The sequence below is a fragment of the Palaemon carinicauda genome, unplaced genomic scaffold, assembly GCF_036898095.1.
Source record: "Palaemon carinicauda isolate YSFRI2023 unplaced genomic scaffold, ASM3689809v2 scaffold244, whole genome shotgun sequence".
NCBI classification, from domain to species: domain Eukaryota; kingdom Metazoa; phylum Arthropoda; class Malacostraca; order Decapoda; family Palaemonidae; genus Palaemon; species Palaemon carinicauda.
Window position 1 is genome coordinate 157,384 of NW_027170075.1, and position 22,988 is coordinate 180,371.

The 22,988-nt window shown below is 46.3% G+C and overlaps 1 protein-coding gene across 1 annotated transcript in view; it reads left to right on the forward strand.

Annotated features, from left to right (window-relative positions):
- The window catches only part of LOC137636173 (zinc finger protein 721-like), a 48,895-nt gene that overhangs the window by 3,262 nt on the left and 22,645 nt on the right, over window positions 1-22,988 (forward strand). The gene's annotated exons all lie outside the window — the stretch shown is intronic.

Genomic DNA, 22,988 nt, shown 5'->3' on the forward strand with positions numbered 1-22,988 from the left:
TCATTCCAGGCTCCCACGCAGCCTTCAGACTGGTTTTCACCTTCCAGGCGCTCTGTTCCTCTGAGTGATGAGGAGATCGTTGTGGTTTCACCACCGATTTCACAATTTTCAGATCCTAATTTTGTTATGCTACAAGACATGCAAAGCATGCTCTCGTCGTTCATGCAGAACTACCAGCGTAGCGACAAACCTTAAACCAGCACACGTGACAGTTTTGGTTGGAATCGAGACAGCGAGCAGGCTGCTCTACAAGTTTCGAAACGTCCTGTAGGACGTGTTCTCGAATGCCCTCATAGTGGAGGCTCTAAGCTTTCTGCTAGCCTCTATGAACGTCCTTTAGGACGTGATCATGAACGTTCACCTAAGTCTGCAGTTGACAGCCCCTATATAGAACACGAACACCCTTACAAGCGCAAGGAGATCCTTCTGTCAGAGCGTGTGCTCGAACGTCCTTCAAAGAAAGACTTTGGACGTCCTGTTAAACGGGTTATCGAACGTCCCTCCAAACGTGCTGCCGAACGTCCTGAGAAACAGGCTGCCGTTCTTCCTTCGAAGCAGGCTATCAAACGTCCTTCGAAACAGGCTCCCGAACATCCTACGAAACAGGTTGCTGATCGTCCTTCGGAACAGGCTAACCGAACATCCTGCGAAACAGGCTGTCGAACGTCCTACAATTCAGGACGCTTTTCACTCTTCAAATTATTATAGTGAACGTCCTCTAGGTCGTGTTTCCGCACGGAAAACAGACGAACAGGTCGGTGAACAGCAAGCGGTTCGCAGCGTCGAACGCTTGTCAGGAATTGACGGCAAGCGCGTTTCAGGATACGATCCGGAACACCCTATCCCTTACCATATTTCGGACGTTAGTTTTGATTACTGTATGATAATGAGGCTCACTCTTTCCAAGAAGACATTGACGCAGTTCAAGTTCAGGAACTCTTTGACTCTGATCGAGTTGATCGCGAGCGTTCGGCTGAGCCGCAAGCGTCATGGCCGCTTGATATTATTCGTAATGATCCTGTTTCTATTGCTGTTGGTACTCAGGATATTTTCGAGAAGGAAACTGATCTCAACGCTGCTGCTCCCGAAGGAGCGTTGCTAGAGAAGGACATAGAAGGCCAGCTCTCTCCTATGGAGTTTGAGGAAGTGTCGGAAGACGAGGACTCTGTTTCTTTTCATCATTCTGCCGATTTGAAAAAAAACTGATGAAAGTTTTTACTGAGGAGTTCTCAGACTTTTTTATGCCAGTGGCTCCCCGTTCGCCACTGTCTGAGTTTTCTTTTGGGAAAGCCTCTAAGAAAGCTCGCTTTACCAAGATGGTGTTATCGCGCTCATCTAAGGGAGCTCTTAAATTGATGGGTGACTGGTTACAGTCAAAGAAAGCCTTAGGAAAAGCAGCTTTCTCTTTTCCAACAGCTAGACTGGCCTCCAGGTCTAGTATTTGGTACGAGACAGGAGAAGTTCTCGGCTTGGGGATACCTGCCTCTGCCCAGGGAGATTTCTCAAGCCTCGTAGACGCTCCTCGTCGGTCGGCCATGAGGAAAACCAAGATTTTCTGGTCTACTTCGGAGATGGACCACCTGCTCAAGGGCATATTTAGAGCCTTCGAAGTTTTTAACTTCTTAAACTGGACTCTCGGAGCTCTGGGTAAAAAAGTCGCTACTTTTAAAGAGGGGGATATCTCTGCCCTAGTCCATTTGATGTCTTGTATGGAAAAGGCTTTGCGGGATGGATCCAACGAACTAGCAGCGCTCTTCTCTGCAGGCATCCTTAAGAAAAGGGATCAATTATGCTGGTTTCTTTCACTGGGGGTTACTCCCTTCCAGAAGTCCGAGCTGTTGTATGCGCCTCTTTCTCCCTTGTTGTTCCCACAAGAACTAATTAAGGAGATATCGGCAGCCTTGGCTCAAAAGGCTACTCAAGATCTTGTCTCTAAGACAGCCAGAAAAGCTCTTCCACCCTCATTCACCAGTCGCAAGCCTAAGGAAGAAACTTTTCCCAAGTTTTCTCGGCTCTTTCAAGGGAGATCTTCCAGCAGGGGTAGCTCCAGACCTGACACTTGAAGGAATAAGAGAAGAGGCTTCAGAGCAGGCGAAGCAGAGTCTGACTGCTTTCGCCTTCAGGCAGTAGGGACCAGACTACTCAACTTCTGGCAAGCGTGGGAGAAGAGAGGAGCAGATCAGTGGTCTATACAGATCTTGAAGGAGGGTTACAAGATCCCCTTTCAAGGGAACCCTCCTCTGGTCTTAGTTCCTGTGGAGCTCTCTCCCAGATACAGAGAGGAGGCAAAGAGACAAGCTCTATCTATCCAAGTGTCTCTTATGTTGGAAAAGGGGGCCATAGAGTAGGTACAGGATATTTGGTCACCGGGTTTTTACAACCGCCTGTTCCTGGTACCCAAGAACTCGGGGGGAGGGCGTCCAGTCCTGGACGTGAGTGCGCTGAACAAATTCATTCTGAAGACGAAGTTCTCAGTGGAGACTTCGAAATCAGTGCTAGCCGCAGTAAGGAAGGGCGACTGGATGGTCTCTTTAGACCTCCAGGACGCCTACTTCCACATCCCTATCCATCCGAGCTTCAAACATTACCTAAGGTTCGTCTTCAAGGGAGAAGTCTTCCAATTCCGAGCCCTATGCTTCGGCCTTTGCACAGCACCCCAGGTCTTTACGAAGCTCATGCTAAATGTAGCAAAGATCCTCTATTCAAGGGGCATAAGAGCCTCCCTGTATCTCGACAACTGGCTTCTCAGAGCGCACTCATACGATCACTGCCTGAAGGATCTTCAGACAAAATTGAACCTTTCAAAAGAACGGGGTCTCCTTGTCAACAAGGAAAAGTCTCTCTTGATTCCATCTCAAGAGATTCTCTATTTGGGAATGACGATTCGGAGTCAGATTTTTCGGGCTTTTCCGTCTCCTTTAAGGATGGAACAAGCCAGATTGAAACTCCAATCGTTTCTAAGCAAGAATATGTGTTCAGCAAGGAAGTGGATGAGCCTAGTAGGAACCCTCTCCTCCTTGGAACAATTTGTTCCCCTAGGAAGACTGAACATTCGTCCTCTCCAGTTCCATCTCAACAGCCATTGGAACAAGCAGAAAGAACTAGAAACGATGTCCATTCCGATTACGAACGCCATCAAAGACTGCCTTCGGTGGTGGGAAGAACCGAACAAGTTCCAGGAAGGTCTCGACCTATCACAAAAGAGCCCAGACCTTGTGTTATGCTCCGACGCCTCGGACACAGGATGGGGAGCAACCCTAAACAAGTTGGAAGTTTCGGGACTATGGTCAGAGAACCAAAAGTCTTTACATATAAACCACAAGGAATTGTTGGCAGTTCTATTAGCCCTCAAAAGTTTCGAGGAATCGGTCACCAACAAAGTGGTTCAGGTCAATGCGGACAACACGACGGCATTGGCTTACATTGCCAAGCAGGGGGGAACTCACTTGATATCTCTGTACGAGACGGCAAAGAATCTCCTTTTGTGGGCAAGAAAGAGGAACGTTATCCTTCTAACAATGTTCATCCTAGGGGAGAAAAACGTAATGGCAGACAGCCTCAGCAGAAGAGGTCAGATCCTACCGACAGTGTGGACACTCTACCTTCAAGTTTGCAAAAGCCTGTGGCGTCTTTGGGGTCGTCCATGCATAGATCTCTTTGCAACCTCAAAGACAAAGAGGTTAGAGGCGTATTGCTCCCCTGTGCCGGATCCAGAAGCAGTCCACATAGACGCGTTTCTTTTGGATTGGTCCAACCTAGATCTGTACGCCTTCCCACCATACAAGATCCTGTACAAAGTGGTACAGAAATTTGTAACATCCAAAGGGATTAGGATGACCCTAGTGGCTCCCTATTAGCCGTCAAGAGAATGGTTCACAGAGGTACTGGAATGGGTGGTAGACACTCCAAGAATACTTCCATTAAGAGTAGATCTACTCAGGCAACCCCACTTGGAAGGATTCCATCAAAATCTCCACGTTCTTCAGCTGACTGCCTTCAGTCTATCGAAAGACTCACTAGATCTACTGTGGAGGCTTTTCGAAGGAGGCAGCTCAAGCCGTTGCAAGAGCAAGAAGAACTTCAACTATCAAAGTCTATCAATCCAAGTGGGAGGTTTTTAGAGAGTGGTGTAGAGTCAACTCTTTCCTCATCCAGTACCTATGTAGCTCAAATTGCAGACTTCCTGCTCCACCTTCAAAGGAAGTGCAATTTCTCCTCCTCTACTATTAAAGGTTATAGGAGCATGTTAGCAACTGTGTTCAGACATAGAAACCTTGACCTTTCTAACAATAAGGATCTGCAAGAACTTCTTAAGTCTTTCGAGACAACAAAACAACGAAACCATGATTCTCCAGCCTGGAATCTGGATATTGTTTTGAAGTATCTTATGAGCAACAGGTTTGAGCCACTGGGTTCAACTTCTATGAAAGACCTTACTATGAACACTTTATTTTTGGTTAGTCTCGCAACAGCCAAAAGAGTGAGTGAAATACATGCGTTTAGCAAAAACGTTGGATTTCGTGATGGTAAAGCTGTCTGTGCCTTACAATTAGGCTTCCTTGCCAAAAACGAACGCCCTTCTTAACCTTGGCCCAAAGCGTGTGAGATTCCGAATCTTACGGATTTGGTTGGAGAAGAGTTGCAAAGAGTCTTATGCCCAGTAAGAGCTCTGAGATGCTACTTGGATAGAACAAAAGATATACGAGGCAACTCTGAAGCTTTATGGTGCTCGGTCAAAAGGCCCTCATTACAGATGTCTAAAAATGCCTTGTCATTTTTTATCAGGCTTTTGATTAAGGAAACACATATTCATTGTAATGAATCAGACCTTGGTCTTTTAAAGGTCAAGACTCATGAAGTCAGAGCAGTAGCAACGTCGACAGCATTCAGACAGAACAGATCACTACAAAGCATAATGGACACAACCTTCTGGAGAAGCAGTTCTGTGTTCGCATCATATTATTTGAAAGGTGTTCAGACTCGTTACGAGGACTGTTACACTCTGGGTCCATTCGTAGCAGCAAGTGCAATAGTGGGTGAAGGATTCACCACTATGTTCCCATAATCCCAATAACCTTTTCTTCTCTTGGTACTTTTAATTGTTTTTATGGTTGTTTGTGGAGATTGTGTCAGTCTTCCACAATCATTGATTTTGTCAGGTGGTCAAATTTGTTCCTTGAGAGCACCCAGAACTGGTTATTGGAGGAGGTTCTGTCATAATTAGGTATATACACCGGTTTGACAGTCCCTACGAGATCTTCAGCCCCCTGGGAGGACCGCTGGATCTCATAAGGCTAGCAGACATAATGAGGCAGAGTATCATTGAAGTCAGCTTCCTTATCAGGTAAGAACCCTTAAGTTTGTTTTAATTAACTCTTAAGCAGAATTCCAGATATACTAGCTGTCTCTAACCCTCCATCAAAGGTGTTAATCAGCTATATATATAACTACCGGGTAAGTCTTATGTTTAAAAATGGTATTTTCATTATAAAATAGATTTTTGAACATACTTACCTGGTAGTTATATCTAATTTAAGTCCCACTCTTCTCCCCTCTAAGAGACTAGAGGCATGGAATATATGATTGTTCCTGGAATGGTTTCCAGGTACCTCGCTAGGGCGCAGGGGTGGTACACCTGGCTATCCAATTGGCGATTGGCGCGAGTTTTGAATTTTCTGCCGTGACGTCAGGGACGTAAGCTATACATGTAACTACCGGGTAAGTATGTTCAAAAATTTATTTTATAATGAAAATACCATTTTCCCAATGTATACAATACTGGATCTCCTAACACATACTGCAATTGCAAAGAGACGTTCAGTTACAACTGCTGGTGTGAGCAAGGTGGTTGGTCCAACTCTTGCTCTCTCTTCGCTAACTACCGTAGGGTAGTTACACATTGCTAAATGTTTTGCAGCTAGTTCCAGCTGTTACCAAAATGCATCTCCAGTGTAAAGAGCTCCAGGTTTGTATTTTTAGAAAAAATACAAATTATTTCCAAATTTGTCATATTAGCATAATTGTTACTATTAGAAGCCAAGGTGCAGAAGCAAATTGCCACTAGCCCAAGGGACCAAATAGTTGACAGTCTGATGCAGTAAAGAAATAAGAATGTAAAGAATAAACTATATAAGAGGAAAATTAGATTATTTCAAGATAGATAACAATGTTGAATTAATAAGCATTATAAAAACCAGGAAATGAAACATCGTCAACAGAAAAAACATTTGTACTAAGTTTGAACTTGTAAATATCCGCTGATTTAGTTTCAGGGCCAGTAGTTGATTGGCTTGATCACAGCCTAAATAAAGCTTAGAGAATAATATACAGCATGAAGCCTTTTGAAAGAATGCTGTTGACATTGTCTCTTTTTTTGAAAGTAATACTGGATGATTCTACCTGCTTTTTATACTCTAGTAAAGTTATGAAAGTTAGTTGGAAGGAAGAATTAAAAGCCAGTCTGCTCATATTGGAATATGAAGCCATGCAATTATATACAAAGTACTATGGTATGGAGATAGCTTCATTTTGGGGGTTTTAATATAAGTATAGTAATAAGGTAGAAAAGTATTTTTTAAGATTTATGTGATTTTCTTGATGTGATCTCTTTTATAGTCTTAGTGATTAGTTTAGGTTATATAATTTTCACTGGATTGTCTTTGAGAGGAGAATCTTCATTAAAATATCTAAATATTTGGTTTCTCTTTCAATTCCACAATTGCTCTTCTCAGACATTTTAATCTGGATTGGTCTTCCTGGAGAGAGAGTTTCTCGTCAAATGATTTTACAGCATTCTTAGTACAGTACTGTATTCAGGTTTCACAAGAATGAAGTTAAGATTTAAAGATATTTTGCTGAGTAATATTCCAAGTCCCAGGGCTGGGTCTTCTGGGTAAAATTCATGACCCAATTTATTTAACGGATTTTGGAAGCGAAGCGAAAAATCTATTTTTGGGTGAGATAGCCATGTCGTCCTGATGGAAGGTTCCTATTGGTAGCTTTCTAAGGGATATTTGGCTACAGTGATATTCCCAGAGAATTGACCTTTAGGTCTCCAGAATTTTAACTCCTGGCGTGAATATCCTTAAATTTTCTCTTAAGGATATCGCATAATATCAGGGGACGTATATCTTGATATGACACATGGCAATCTACACCCCGAATAGCATTTTCTTTTTGAGGGGGAAGAGTGGCGAAACAGCAGGGGAGCCGTTATCAAGGTTACCATTCCTCTCGCACTACTGCGAGTATCCAAGATGGCGATCATTCCTTGTAGCATTGAGCATTTTGCTACAGATATAGTAGTTTCGGGAGGGATCTTGCCTAAACCTTTTCTATGGAAAAGGAGAGCGGGTCCATCAGGACGACTTGGCTATCTCACCCAAAAATAGATTTTTTTCTTCGCTTCAATATCCGTTTTTTGGTCTCAAGCCATGTCGTACTGATGGAAGTTTACCAGAGAATTACTAGAAAGTACTGTATCTGTGGATTTTCATAAGTGCCTTAACCTTGGGACAATTTTTTTATGGTCATCCGAATCATTGAGACATATGACGTTACCGTTGTACGTCATTACTGCTAATCATAGACAAAATTAGTGCTTCCTGCCCCCCGCAGGGAAGAGTCATACTAGACAGTAGAAAAGGGGTCTCAAGGTTTGCTTATTTTGTAGGAACAAACATAAGTATTATTTCTGGGCTCGAACCTGTGCCGCCCAGTGAATAAGCTCCATTTAGCACTTATTCTTAGGTAATTTACTGCTAAATATACCAGAGAAAAAATGTAAAGGAGTGCTAGGTTAACTAGCTCGCTCACCTATTGGTGTCGGTATAAAATTGGGCGTATAATCCAGAGGTCCCGCACTATTTAGATTCATCCACGACAGAAACCCCAATAGAGGAGAGCCGTTCAACCTCACTCGGTACTACTAACAATGCATCCGCTCAGAACCCAACTCCTTTTAGCACGTCTTGTGTGTAACCCGCTTTTTTGTTGTGCTCTCGTTTTTTCGCTTATTTTCTTTGGATTATGGCCTCTTCGTCGGTTTCCCTGGAGACACCGTCTAAGTTAAGTACCAAGCTGTGTTTTGCTGTGTTTTGAGCAACCTAGATCGTCTAATATTTGAATTTAAGGAGTGTATTCTCTTCGTTCATACCGATCTTGCTTGATTCCATTTACAGTTGGTACTCCTGTTTTGAGAGCTTTTAGTTTCACTCGCGGTGTTACTATATGTATTATTTTTATTATTAAATTTTATTTGTTATTATGGATATTCATTATTTAGCGTTTAGAACCCTCGTGGTTCAAATTTTGGGCCGATATCATTTACGTATCGTTATGGCTGCCGACCTTCGTGCTAGGCGGCAATGTTATTTTTTAAGCCATCAGGTGTGTCTTTTGTGATTTTATTATTATGTTGCATGCCTTGCCCAAAAATTTTTATGTGTTTATTTTATATTATCAACGCTATTACTATTATAATGAATATTGTGCTATTACTCCGTTTGATCTGTCTGGTTGGGGATCGTCAGTTGGTAGCCCAGCTGCTCCGTATCACGTGATTCTCCCCCATGCTCCCCCTCTCGCTAGGTGGGTGGCTAGGCTTCTCTCCCCCTCTCCCCTAGGGGACCGTTGCCTTCCCTCCTTGTAGAGGGGGTAGTTCAGTGTTTATGGACTTTGTCCTTCGGGTGTCCCGGCGGGTTCGGCTCTGTCTAGTCTGGTTGGCCACCGGTCAACAGAGTTGGATCCCGGTGCACCCTATTTTATATTCACTTATCACACTGGTTTATGTTATATGAACCCTCTGGGTTCCGTTGGCGGTTCTTATCTACAGTTCCGCCCCCCTATTTAATTTATAACAGTTCCTATGATGATTATATGACAGATCACTACCCCGGAGTTCCTATACGAATTGGTTTTGGATACTTTTATTTCCCGGCCCGGGGCTTAGCCTCGCCCCGGGAAATCAGACACCCTGTGTCTTAAATTTTTGTTGTTGCATCCTTTTTTATACTCCCGGCTCGACCGGAATGGATGGCTATCCTTTAGTCTTAAGCTAGACTTTTGTTTAGGCCGGGTCCTCCCGACCCGCCCCTACTTAAGAATATTACAGTTAAGCCCTAATCTTGTGTTAGGCTTATGTTAGGCCCGGGTCCTCCGGACCCGCCCCTACTTAAGAGAATTACAGTTTCTCATATACTATTTACTTTAGTCTTAAGCTAGACTTATGTTTAGGCCGGGTCCTCCTGACCCGCCCCTACTTAAGAATATTACAGTTAAGCCCTAATCTTGTGTTAGGCTTATGTTAGGCCCGGGTCCTCCGGACCCGCCCCTACTTAAGAGAATTACAGTTTCTCATATACTATTTACTTTAGTCTTAAGCTAGACTTATGTTTAGGCCGGGTCCTCCGGACCCGCCCCTACTTAAGAGAATTACAGTTTCTCATATACTATTTACTTTAGTCTTAAGCTAGACTTAGGTTTAGGCCGGGTCCTCCGGACCCGCCCCTACTTAAGAGAATTACAGTTTCTCATATACTATTTACTTTAGTCTTAAGCTAGACTTATGTTTAGGCCGGGTCCTTCGGACCCGCCCCTACTTAAGAGAATTACAGTTTCTCATATACTATTCTTTTTATAGATGGTGCATTGTCAGACGACAGCCTGTGCAGCTGTTCTACATCAGCCCTGCGGCCATACCGTCTGTCGGTCTCACGCCCTCTGCGGTGTGCAGCTGGAGGACGTCGTGGTATGGCACCCGGATAACTGTGTGGTCTGTTTTGACCTCGTTACCACCCTTGGATCTGACTCGGTGAGTCCCGTTGGCTATGTTGCCTTCTTATTTATCTTACCTTTTTTGGCATACATACACTATTTAGTAAGATATCTATGGTCTTGAAGGACCACTGGGAGTCTGCCCTTTTATAATTCCCACTATTATTTCAGGCATCCCCGGAGCAAAAGTCTGCGGCTCAGGCCACACTGAAAGTGTGGGTTGGTGGTTTTGCCCGGAACGTGAAGTCCAAGCGGCCGTACGTCCTCTCCGAGGACTACTGTTCCCTGATTTACCCCAACGCCAAGTCTTCAGCCGCTGTGGCTAGGCATGTTGCAGCTCCCATCATTGCCCACATTGATGCCACCATAGCGGGGTTTATTGATCCAGAGCAGGATCCGTCGGACGCCCCCGGAGATCTAGAAGACAATGTTGCCTCCATGAACCTTGACGTAGAACCCATGTTATTGGATGATCCAGATACAGGTAGGGTGGTAAGTGAGGCAGGTGTTTCTGGCGCTGAGATTCCTATCCTCAGCCCCTCTCTTTCTTCTTCTTCTGATCGCTCTTCCTTCCATGGTTTTTCTGGGGACCGTGATTCGTCCCAACGATCACACCCGGTTCCCCCCAAGAATAAGTCTAGAACCTTACCTAAAGTTCATAAGCCTCATAAGGCTTCTCATGGTTCTAAACAGAATACAAACCTGTCATCTAAGGCTTCTGGCTCCTCCTCTAAGTCTCGCGACCCGGGAGTTCATTCCGCCACACCTGCTGCTAGCCCGGGCCTTTCCGAATCAGCCATGCTTCGCATCGTGTCGGAGATGCAGGCTAAGTTTGTATCAGAGATACAGTCTAAGATGGACACGATGTTCTCTAACATCGGTCAGAGACTTGGGGCATTAGAGCAAGGTGCTCCGGAGCGGGTCCAAAGCTCTCTCATCCCGGATGCCTCTAAGCTCCCGCAGTTTGCCAAAAACAACCCTTGGCGTATGGCTCTTCATTCCCCGTTCTCAGACGGAATGTTAACTTTGGAGGGTCTTGGCACTCGTCCCCTAGAGGACTTTGAATTCTTTCCTCCTGGTCTGGCATTTCCATTTCATGGTTATGCCAGGCTTACCGAGGAAGCTTTGGTTCGGTTAGACAAGGTCCCCAAGGAGACAGTCATCTTCCCAAAAGAGCAGGCCCAATCTGTGTGGGCCAGATTCTTGAATGACATCGGCTGCACCAACACTATGTTGACGCCTTATAAGAGCTCTTTTACAATGTTCCTAATGGACAAAAACACCGTGACTCCATGTGTCAATAAGGTAGCAGAGCTTGCCTTCCAATATGCTCTGGAGGAGAAGCCCTTGCCTCCCATCCGAGAGGTGGATCCAATCTCCCTCCTTCTTCCTTCAGGCATTGAGTGTTGGGACAACGTCCATACTACATTTACCTCTGGAAAGCTAGCAGCAGACTGTGCTTCGGTAATGTTTAGTGAGCGGCTTCCCCGTCTCCCGGAATCCCTCATTAAACAGGAGTATGATTCTCGCCTACGCGTTGGCCGTACTCTGAACCTGGCCACTTCCACGGAGTCGATAGCCTTGACTTACGATACTGAGAGTATTTTTAAATCTCTCAACAAGGCTACGTTGCAGTCATTATACTACGACCTGTATGACTTCGCTACTGCTAAACGGAAGTGTCGCAAACATGTCCTGGCAGAGGCGACTATTAGGCATGAACCTAATAAGCTGATCCGGTCCTCCTGTTGGGGTTCAAACCTCTTCCCTGAGGACCTTGTAGAGGAAGTCTTGGCGGAGGCCACTAGAGTCAACCAGAGCCTTAAAGCCCGTTGGGGTTTGACTCCTAAACGTAAATCTGACCCTGCAAATTACCAAGCCCGGGGTAGGAAGAAGCTCCGTCCATATACTTCCACCCAGTTCAGGCAACAGCAGACTGGTTCGCCCATTTTCCGGCTGCCTCTTCCCCCATCTCCTGTTGCCCCGGCACAGCCTTCCACCTCTCAGGCTCCTTCGGACGACTATGTCACCGTTCTGCTTCCTAAGAGCCAGCTTTCTGGTGCCTCCGCCACTTCTCCTGCCTTTAACCAGTCGTATGAGGCTACCACCGTGGTTCTAACCAGAACAAAGGCAGGGGAAGAGCTTTTCGCAGAGGAAAGAACTTCCGAGGCGGACGTGGAGGCAGCAGGTAGGGGGGAGGCTCTATGCCTTCCGCAACAAATGGAGGTTCAGTCCCTGGGCGTTCAGTATCATCTCCAAGGGACTGGGGTGGAGTTGGATTCAAGGACCTCCTCCTCCGAACAAATTTCGTCAACATTCCACTCCGGACCTGGTCGAATTTGTCCAGGATCTTTTACAAAAGAACGCCGTACAAGAAACGAAACACCTGAAGTTTCAAGGTCGGCTGTTCAGTGTCCCGAAGAAGGATTCAGACAAGAGAAGAGTGATTCTAGACCTATCCCTTCTCAACTTGTCCATTCAATGCGACAAGTTTCGAATGCTTACCGTCTCGCAGGTGCGGACCTTACTTCCCCGTGGGGCCGTCACCACCTCTATCGATCTTACAGACGCCTATTATCACGTCCCGATAGCGAGACACTTCCGTCCGTACCTAGGCTTTCACTTAGGGGACAAAAGTTACTCCTTCAAGGTGATGCCTTTCGGGCTCAACATCGCCCCAAGGATCTTCACAAAGTTAGCAGAAGTCGCTGTTCAGGAACTCAGGAATCAAGGGATTCAAGTAGTAGCCTATCTGGACGACTGGCTCATTTGGTCAGACACCTCCCAAAATTGCCTAAAAGCCACTCACAAAGTCATCCATTATCTTCAATCTCTAGGCTTCCAGATCAACTTCAAGAAGTCCCGTCTTCTTCCAAAATCGAAGTTCCAATGGCTCGGCCTGCAATGGGATCTTATATCTCATACTCTGTGTCTTCCCAGACCCAAGAGGTTAGAGATTGCAAGGAACACCAAACGCTTTCTCAAAGACAAAGTAAGTTCCAGACGACTCCAAGAGAGGATTCTGGGGTCCCTTCAGTTTGCCTCAGTGACGGATCTTCTTCTGAAGGCAAAATTGAAAGATATCAATCGTGTCTGGCGTTCGAGGGCGAACCGGAAGCTCCGGGACAGGAAAGTCCGCCTTCCTCCCATTCTACGGGAAAGACTTCTTCCTTGGACAAGAGCAAACAGTCTGTCAAAGTCAGTTCCCCTTCGATTTCCGCCTCCGAAATTAATCATTCACACGGACGCATCCTTGTCAGGTTGGGGCGGTTATTCTCAGCTCAAGAAAGTTCAAGGTCTTTGGACTCCCTTGTTCCGCCAATTTCACATCAATGTGCTAGAGGCCATGGCAGTTCTTCCAACCCTGAAACGTCTTGCTCTTCCCAAGAAACAACACCTTCGTCTGGTCCTCGACAGCGAAGTGGTGGTCCGCTGCCTCAACAGAGGCGGGTCAAAGTCAGGGCCTCTGAACCATGTTCTAGTAGCCATATTCTCCCTAGCAGCCTTGAACCGTTGGCATCTTTCAGCTGTCCACCTGGCGGGAGTCCGGAATGTAGTGGCAGACGCCCTGTCCCGGACCTCCCCTCTAGAATCGGAATGGTCACTCGATCTAAAGTCATTTCGGTGGATTCTCTCTCAGGTTCCCGGTCTCCAAGTGGACCTCTTCGCCACGGAATCCAACCACAAATTGAGAGTATATGTGGCTCCCAATCTAGACCCTCAGGCTTACGCCACAGACGCCATGTCACAGAATTGGGACACCTGGGAAAAGATTTATCTCTTTCCCCCGGTGAATCTTTTGCTGAAAGTTCTAGACAAACTGAGATCCTTCAAGGGACAAGTAGCCTTGGTCGCACCCAACTGGCCCAAGAGCAACTGGTATCCTCTCCTGCGAGAGTTGAGACTATACCCTCACCCGATACCCAATCCGGTTCTGTCTCAGATAGTACAAACACGCGTTGTGTACGCTTTCTCAAACATTCAGAGCGCCCTAACTTTATGGACTTTATGAAGTTTGCGGCTATGCATGGTGTCAATATTGATCCTCAAAACACCTTGTTCCTAGAATCGGATAAACGGGATTCCACCATCCGCCAGTATGACTCTGCAGTTAAAAAGTTGGCAAAATTTTTAATAGACTCAGACGTGAACTGTATGAACTTGAACCTTACAGTCACTTTCTTTAGATCTTTATTAGAATCAGGTCTGGCAGCCAATACTATCACCACTATTAAATCGGCTCTGACAAAGATCTTCCTAGTGGGTTTTAACATAGACTTAACCGACTCTTTGTTAGCTTCAATTCCGAAAGCTTGTGCCAGACTGAAACCGGTTACTCGTCCTACTCCGGTGACCTGGTTCCTTAATGACGTACTCAGTTTGGCTTCTGATACCATTAACAGTTCTTGTGATTACATTCCCCTTCTCAGGAAAACACTTTTCCTGGTGAGCTTGGCTTCCGGGGCAAGAATTTCTTTTTGGCAGCCTTGTCGAGAGACCCGGGTCATATTGACTTCCTGCCTTCGGGAGAGGTCCTTCTTTCTCCTAACAAATTCTTTTTGGCTAAGAACGAAGACCCTCAAAACAGATGGTCTTCCTGGAAAATTGTTCCCCTCACGCAAGATCCGTCTCTGTGCCCTGTTACTACTCTTAGGTCTTATTTATCCCGGACCTCCTCTAACTCCTCGGGGCCTCTATTCGTTAGAGAACAAGGCGGTACCATTACTATTAAAGGGATCAGGCAACAAATCTTGTATTTTATTAAACAAGCTAACCCTGACTCTTTTCCTCTTGCACATGATATCAGGGCGGTTGCTACCTCGGTGAACTTCTTTCACCACATGAATTTTACAGACCTTTCCAGGTATACAGGGTGGAAATCACCGTCAGTGTTCAAGAAACACTACCTTAAACATTTGGAAGCCCTAAAATTTTCTACAGTAGCCGCAGGGAGCGTAGTTACTCCCAAGTAACTCACAGGTTAATGCCTTGACTCTTTATCTCTCCCTCTTACCTGCCTCATTTATACCCTATTGTATTCGTTGGTCTCGCACCTGAATACTGTTATTATATTTGTAAATTTTATGCTCCTGAGTATCTGTATATATTATCACTCACGGCATTATTATACCTACCTTATTGGATTTATGTTCATATTTAAGATACCCTTATAATTGTTTTTTGGTACTCATCTCTGATTAAAAGCATCCTGTATTTCCCTTACGCTTATGTTTTTTCCTTTATTTTGCAAGTTTGGTGACATTTTCTCTTGTATAGATTCACTGGGCGGCACAGGTTCGAGCCCAGAAAAGGGATTTTGACGTAGGAAAAATCTATTTCTGGGCGAAGGACCTGTGCCGCCCAGTGAACCCTCCCAGCTCCTCTCCCTTGGAGTCCCCAAACTTTGGGTGCTAAGGAGTTGGGTTCTGAGCGGATGCATTGTTAGTAGTACCGAGTGAGGTTGAACGGCTCTCCTCTATTGGGGTTTCTGTCGTGGATGAATCTAAATAGTGCGGGACCTCTGGATTATACGCCCAATTTTATACCGACACCAATAGGTGAGCGAGCTAGTTAACCTAGCACTCCTTTACATTTTTTCTCTGGTATATTTAGCAGTAAATTACCTAAGAATAAGTGCTAAATGGAGCTTATTCACTGGGCGGCACAGGTCCTTCGCCCAGAAATAGATTTTTCCTACGTCAAAATCCCTTTATTATTATTATTATTATTATTATTATTATTATTACTAGCCAAGCTACAACCCTAGTTGGAAAAGCAAGATGCTATAAGCCCAAGGGCTCCAACAGGGAAAAATAGAACTGTGAGGAAAGGAAATAAGAAAATAAATAAATGATGAGATAAACTAACAATATATCATTCTAAAAACAGTAAAAGTGTCAAAACAGATATGTCCTATATAAACTATTAACATGCACATGCCTTTGGGATCTTGTTAAAGATATCGTTCGTCAGTCCACTTGGAAGGCGTATAGAAGAGTTCTAGTCAGGGCCAACTTACATGTAGTTATGTTGTTGGCCGCAAGACCTTGTTCATGAAGGTGGATAAAGAAGGACAGACAAAAGTCTAATTGAGATTTTTTCGGGCCTTTTCCTTTAACAAAAGCAAACCACTTTTTCCAAGACGATTCATATTGTCTTCTAGTTGACTTGGACTTTTATTCTTCTGAGAAGTCTATACTGCCTTTTGAGATCCCAAATCTTTTCTTAACCGCTAGGACGAGAAAATCATGAGATGAAGGTTTTGGGTTCTCTGTGATGAAGTGAAGACAGTCGACTTCTGAACCCGTTGATATAGTGCTGGGTTCAGTAGAGGGACCAGCCTCAGCTTCAGTTCCATTATCAGAGGGAACCAGTTGCTCTTGGGCCACTTGGGAGCCACTAGAGCTGCCGTTCCTCGGAAGGATCTTAGCCTGTTGAGGGCCTTCAGCAGGAGATTGGTCGGAGGGAACAGGTAAATCCGGGTCCATTTGTTCCAATCAAGGGACATGGCATCCGTCGCCTCCGCTAAAGGGTCCTCGTATAGGGCTACATATCGAGGTAGTTTCTTTTTGTCGATCGTTGCGAAGGGGTCGATCTGCAGTTCTGGGACTTGTTGTTAGATGAAAGAGAATGAGTCTGCGTCCAGGGACCATTCTGACTCTATCGGCTAGAGCGTCCGCCGTCACATTGCAGAACCCTTGAAGGTGAACTGCTGATAAGAAGTGCCATCTCTTCTTTTCCGCCAGACGGAAGATGGCCGATATCACGTGGTTGATATGGGGCGATCTCGAGCCTTGTCGGTTCAGAAATCTCATTATCACTTTGCTGTCCAAGATCAGCCTGATGTGAGCTGATCTGCGAGGGGAGAGTTTTTCAATGTTAAGAGGACTGCCATGGCCTCCAAAATGTTGATGCGAAAGGTCTTGAACAGAGAAGACCAAGTCCCTTGGACTTTCCTCTGGTGGGAGTGACCTCCCCATCCTTCCGTCGAGGCATCCATGTGGATGGTCATCGACAGCAGAGGTGGTTGCAAGGGCACGGTCCTCGTTAGGCTCTTGGCTTTCGACCATGGGTTGAGAAGTGATCGTAGTAAGGCCGGTATCGGTAATTTTAGATCTCTTCGAGCGTTTGATGCGTATCTTCTCGGTCTGTCACTGCTGCGAACTGGAGAGAGCCCAGTACTCTTTCCTGTTGGCGCCTTGAGATCCTGTCGGATTTCAGTAGTCTCTTGACAGACCTTGCAATCTCTCTCCTTTTCCCTGGGGGAATGGAGAGGCAGTGTGACTTCAAGTTCCAATGTATTCCAAGCCATTGAAACTCCTGAGCTGGAGAGAGTCGAGACTTCTTGAAGTTGATCTTGAATCCCAGATGTTCCAGGAACTAGATCACTTTCTTGGATGCTTGCAGACAAGCTGTCCTGGATGCTGCCGACACCATTCAGCCGTCCAGGTACGCTGCTACCTGAACGCCTTTTAGGCGTAGTTGTTGAACGACTGCGTCTGCAAGTTTCATGAAGATCCTTGGGGCTATGTTTAGTCCGAAGGGCATGGCTCTGAAGACGTACTTTTTCTTCTGTAGCTCGAATCCTAGGTAGGAGGAGAGGGGGCGGTTGACTGGAATATGCCAGTAAGCATCTGCCAGGTCTATTGAGACTGTGTATGCCCCTTTTGGTAACAGGGTCCTTATGTGTTGAAGGGTTAACATCCTGAACTTGCCGTTTTTTATGAACTTGTTGAGTGGCGACAAGTCCAGAAAGACTGAGTTTGTCCGAGTCCTTCTTGGGAACACAAAACAGCCTTCCCTGGAATTTCATGGACTTTGCCCTCCTTGTTACCTGTTTGCTCAATAGTTCTAGGGTATATTCTTCCAATAAGGGGGTGGAGTGTAGGAAGAATTGAGGAAAAGATGGTGGAGGCTTGCTCCTGCTACATCCAAGTCCGTTCTTTATTAGGCTGTGGGCCCCAGGATTGAAGGTCCAACGATCCTGAAATTGTTGGAGCCTCCCTCCTACCTGAAGCATCACATTGCTTCGGTTGTCCGGAGGATTTACCTCTCTGACTGCGTTCTCCCTTACCTTGTCAGGGCTGTTTTGAGGAGCCCCGTCTGGAGCCTCTACCTTTGAGACGAAAGGTAGTGGTTTGCCTCTCGAACACAGGGTTGAATGCTGGTGACTGGGCAACCAGCTGCCGAGGCACCACCTGGAATGTGGTTTGTGGTTGAGTAACCACTTGAGGCATCGCAGTCATGGTGACTGTGGGATGTTGTAGGGCAGGTGGAGGGGGTAGTCTGGGTTTCATGGTCTTCCTTTCAGGTTGGGGACCCGCATCCGAGGAACACTTGCGTTTAGACGAAATGCCCCACTTCTGCAGAAGGTTCCTATTCTCCGTGGCGGCTCTATCGACTACCTCCTTGACCACTTTATTTGGGAAGAGGTCCTTACCCCAGATATTGGAAGCTATCAGCTTCCTGTGACACGAACTCTCTACATGCTCTCCTGGCCTTCATAAAGGTGTACAGGTCCTTCACTAAGGTGGCTATATGCATTTTGGCCATGACCATGTTCATGTCTGGGGTGCTTTTTAGGCCTGCACACATCTCCATGCAGTTTTGTAGGGATAGGAATGCTGCCAGTCTCTCCTTCGTCTCTTGCTCCCTACGCAAGAGAAAGTCTGACAATTTCGGGAGATTCTCACTGAACTGTTGTCCCGCGATATCTGCATCCAACTTCCCTACAGAGAAGGTTAGGTGGACTTCTTTCCACTCCTTATCCTCCATGGGCAGGGCTAATGACAGAGGTCTACACTCCTCCAGTGTAGGACATGGTTTGCCTGCTTCCACTGCCTTGGCAATAGCTTTAAAAGCCTTCGATGTGAAGGGGAAGGTTATTGTAGCAGGAGCAAGAAAGGTAGTATGTTTCATGCTCAGGGCTGACACTTTAGAGTTTGTGTGGCCCACCTTCTTCAGGCTGCTCAACAAGAGAGCCTGTGCCTTGTCGTTGTCGAATACCATGACCTCCTTGGGTTCCGTCTCCTCTTTCGACGCTGGCTCCTGCTTCAGTCAGATGAAGCAGTCTGGGTAAGCATTAAAGCTTGGCCAGAACTGAATGTCATTTAGGGGGACAGCTCCCATCTTCTCTGATATGTAGAGTTTGCTGTTTTTTATTGGCATAAACTCCGCATACCTCCAGGGATTGGTTTCGGAGCAGGGTGGGAGGTCTTGGACTCTAGGTCGTTTGTATGACCCTTGGGAGGCGGAGAGTCGAGCTTCATGGAGCTCTTTCTCGAGTTTCGCTTCCCTACCTTCGCCTTGCTTGCGAATGCTCTCCATTAAGGCCGTAAGATGGGCCAGAGCCTAGGCCATCTCGCCTGATCGAGGGGCAGAGGAGGAAGAGGTTGAGGGTAACGGCTCCAGTGCTGGCACAGACGGAAGGGACTCCGACTCGACATCATCATCTTCATCTGGTGGTAGAGTAGACTCCTTGGGATCATCCTTCAACAGATCCTTTTCAGTGTCCTTCAGACTTCCTTTCCTCCTGGTGAATGTCCATGCCTTGTAATGCCTGGCTGACATCCGTCTCAATGGCAATCTGGACGCAGGGAGGTCTGGATCGTGCTTGCGGCACGACAGCTTTGTTACCCGCTTTTGGGAACAGCAAGTCACGCATCCTTTCATTTGGTAGGTACGGTCCTGTAGAGTTCTTTCGGAACCCCCGTACCCATCTCCGCAGCTTTGCTTTTGCTGCATCCCTTGACTCCGTTGACTTGGGGTCGTCGAAACCTTCGGTCACAAAGGTCCGGCAAATGTTGCAGTCTTGGGGGTCCCAGTACCGCAGGAGTTTGATAGTTGCGGTGCAGGTGGCATGAGACGTGCACGCTTTGTGACCACAGAAGTCCTTACTCCTGTGGTTGCAGAAGATGATGTCGCACTTCATTTGGTCCTCCTATAAAGAGAGGAAAATTAACTGAGTATGCAGTTGTTTATCTCACATGATGAGCAAATTATGCAAAATATTAATACTAATATTTTTACCATTATTGCTTAGGATAGTTAAGCCAGAAGAGAATTAGGAAAGACACTTACTTGTGTTTCCTATCCAGCATATTGCTGTGACCTCCCCCAAAATTAAAGCTATAGAGTTTCCATGTCCAGGCAAACTCGATGAGAAGGGTTCTAACCTCTAGGGATAGAATAAGTGTATACTAACACTGACCCTTCTTAAGTTCTATAATATTGTGGGGTAAGTTGTTAACTGATTAACTATCAGTGTATTGAAAGAACTCTTTTCTTCCAATATAGGATTTGTCTCAACAATAGGCTGTACAGGATACACAAGGTATGTTGGAAAATAACTACTGTATAATATATACTTTAGTTTTCTATCTGCAGTATGTACTATACTGCAAATATACTGGCTACTGTATAATCATATACTGTAGTTCAACCGGCATGTTGCCGGCTAGGCTAGCACCTGGCGGCACGGTCCGGCCGGCGACATCCTAGTACCTTGCGGCACTGGTCCAGCCGGCATGTCGCCGGCTGCGTTAGTACCTGACGGCGCCGGTCCAGTCGGCATGCTGCCGGCTGGGTTAGTACCTGGCGGCACTAGCTGACAGAGAGAGAGAAAGCATTGAGTGAAGGGTTGCCTTATTAAATTGTATGTTTTAAATATTTAACTTAGCCGGTGAATATATAATAGCTGCTGTTCAGCGGCTCGACAGAAAACACACACAAAAACTCGCGAGCGATCGCTATGAAGGTTGCGGGTGTGCCCACCAGCGCCAACTATCGGCCAGATACCACACATGCATGTAAACAAGCCTTCAATTCTTCTCTGTCGACCTTGACGACAAGACGTATCAATACTCGCTGTATAACCTGGAGTTTTCTCAACATAATTGGTGAAGTACTTCATTTTGGTTTGAGCTTTCGCAGTGCAGGTGTTTTTCCTCAACTTAAACTCTTGAACTCTTTATTGGACAGATTTAATTGTTGATGACTTGGATTGTTTTTTTTGGACTTTCTTTGACTAATTCAAAATGGCTGACGCTTCACAAGCCCCTAGATTTCGTAAGTGTAATGCTAGGGACTGTAATAGGCGTCTTCCAAAGGCATCTCTCGACCCACATAGTGTGTGTTCTAATTGTCGGGGTAAAACCTGTCAATTAGGAGATCGGTGTGAGGAATGCGTGGGCCTTTCGGAATTCGATTGGCTCGAATACGATAAGTATGCTCGTAGGCTAGAGAGAGATAGGGTAAGGAGGAGTTCCTCTAGGTCAGTAGATTTTTCCTCTCCACATGCCCCTGACCCTAATCCTTCCCCTGTAGTGGTTGTACCTAACCCCCCTTCTGGCACTCAGGAACCATCTATGCAAGACATGTTACGTGCTATTCATGCCTTGGGTGAAAGAGTTGAAGCGTTAGCAACTGATCGTAATCAACTCATGGCTGACGTTAAAGAGCTTAAGTGTCAGAGTGCCACAGCGGAAAATAGTGGGAAAGTGATTAGTGCGCAAAGTGTTGTGAACAGTGTTGCGACCGAGGGTTCGTCTGTTCGTGCCTGTCGTTCACCTAGTCCGAGACCTCTTGCAAGCTCCCAAGCCCAGGGGAGAAGTAATGTCGTACGACTTATGGGTTCGAGAGGCCTTGATCAGCGAACAGACGTTCCCTCTATGGTATCAGGCGTATCTCACCAAGATCGCCCCTACCATAAGACGAGAGAGCTCATTTTCTCCTCGTCATCCGAAGGCTTTTCGCATAAGAAACCGTGGAGCAAGGTTTCTAGGCCCCTTAAGCGAAAGTCGGTCCCTTCAGGACAGGTCCAGCGTCCTGGATGTAGTCATTGGGACAGTTCTGACCCGTTGCAGTCATCGGATGACTGCTCGCCGCCTAAGCAACAACGTTACACAGGCTCAGAGAGTCTTGGTGTAGGCAAGGTTGTGCCGTCTCAGACGTTAACCCCGTCGTTTACCGCACCCATTCCCGTGGACCCTAAATGGGTTATACTGCAGGACATGCAAACTAAGCTCGCCTCCCTTATGGAAGACTATTCTGCCGATAAGGTTCACGTTGATCCTAGTCGTTTATCTCATCGAGATCCTGGCCTTCAGCCGCCCAAACGAACCTTTGTGCGTCCTGTTGACGTTGGCGTAGCTAAGTCACGTCAGTCACGATATGTAGAGCCTCACTCGATGCGGTCACGTGTTGACTTTCAGCCGCATTTGGACGTTAGGCCACTTCCTAATGCTCCTGTTGACGTTCAGGACGTTCGCCAACCAGCGGAGTTGACTTGTTTTGACGCTGAGCGTCAACCACCGCAGTCTAGAGTTGTTTTGACTGCTCAGACTAGGCAGTCAAAACAGTCTCGAGTGGACGCCGAGCGTCCTCCCGCACCTGTTGTTGTTGACAGTTCACAGACTGTTAAGCAGTTACATGACGTTGCGTCCTGGTCCGCTACTAATGCACCAGTGCGTGTGGACGCTGCGTGTCAAGCATTGCCAACCCCTTTGCTTGTTACTCAGCAGTTGTCAGATGAGGATCCTTCAGATGAGGACGTTGCTGACCCTCAGCATGATGATCATCCTTCGGATGGAGACGAACCCAGAACAGTTCCTCCATCAATGGACTTTAAGAAAGTCATGTTAATTTTTAAGGAGTTGTTTCCCGATCACTTCGTCGCTGTTGCTCCTCATTCGCCACCGTCTGAGTTTGCTCTAGGCTTACCTGCTAACATGCCAGCCTTTACAAAACTTGTGCTCTCTCGCTCTTCCAAGAGAGCTTTACGGCTTTTAGGCGACTGGTTGGAAACCAAGAGGAGTTTGGGGAAGACGGCCTTTGCCTTCCCTCCGTCTAAACTCTCGTCTAGATCGAGCGTCTGGTATGCCACGGGAGAAGTTCTCGGCTTGGGAGTCCCTGCCTCTGCCCAGGGTGACTTCTCAAGCCTTGTAGACTCTCCCCGCCGCCTAGCCATGAGACGCTCGAAGATTAGTTGGTACTCCTCGGACCTTGACCATCTGCTGAAAGGCATTTACAGAGCCTATGAAGTTTTCAACTTCCTTGACTGATCTTTGGGAGCCTTAAGTAGGAAAATCTCATTGGCTGATAGAGATGTCTCCTTACTGATTATGTCCTGTATGGATAAAGCCATCCGCGATGGTTCCAATGAGCTCTCCTCATCTTTTACGTCGGGAGTCTTAAAGAAGCGAGAGTCCCTTTGC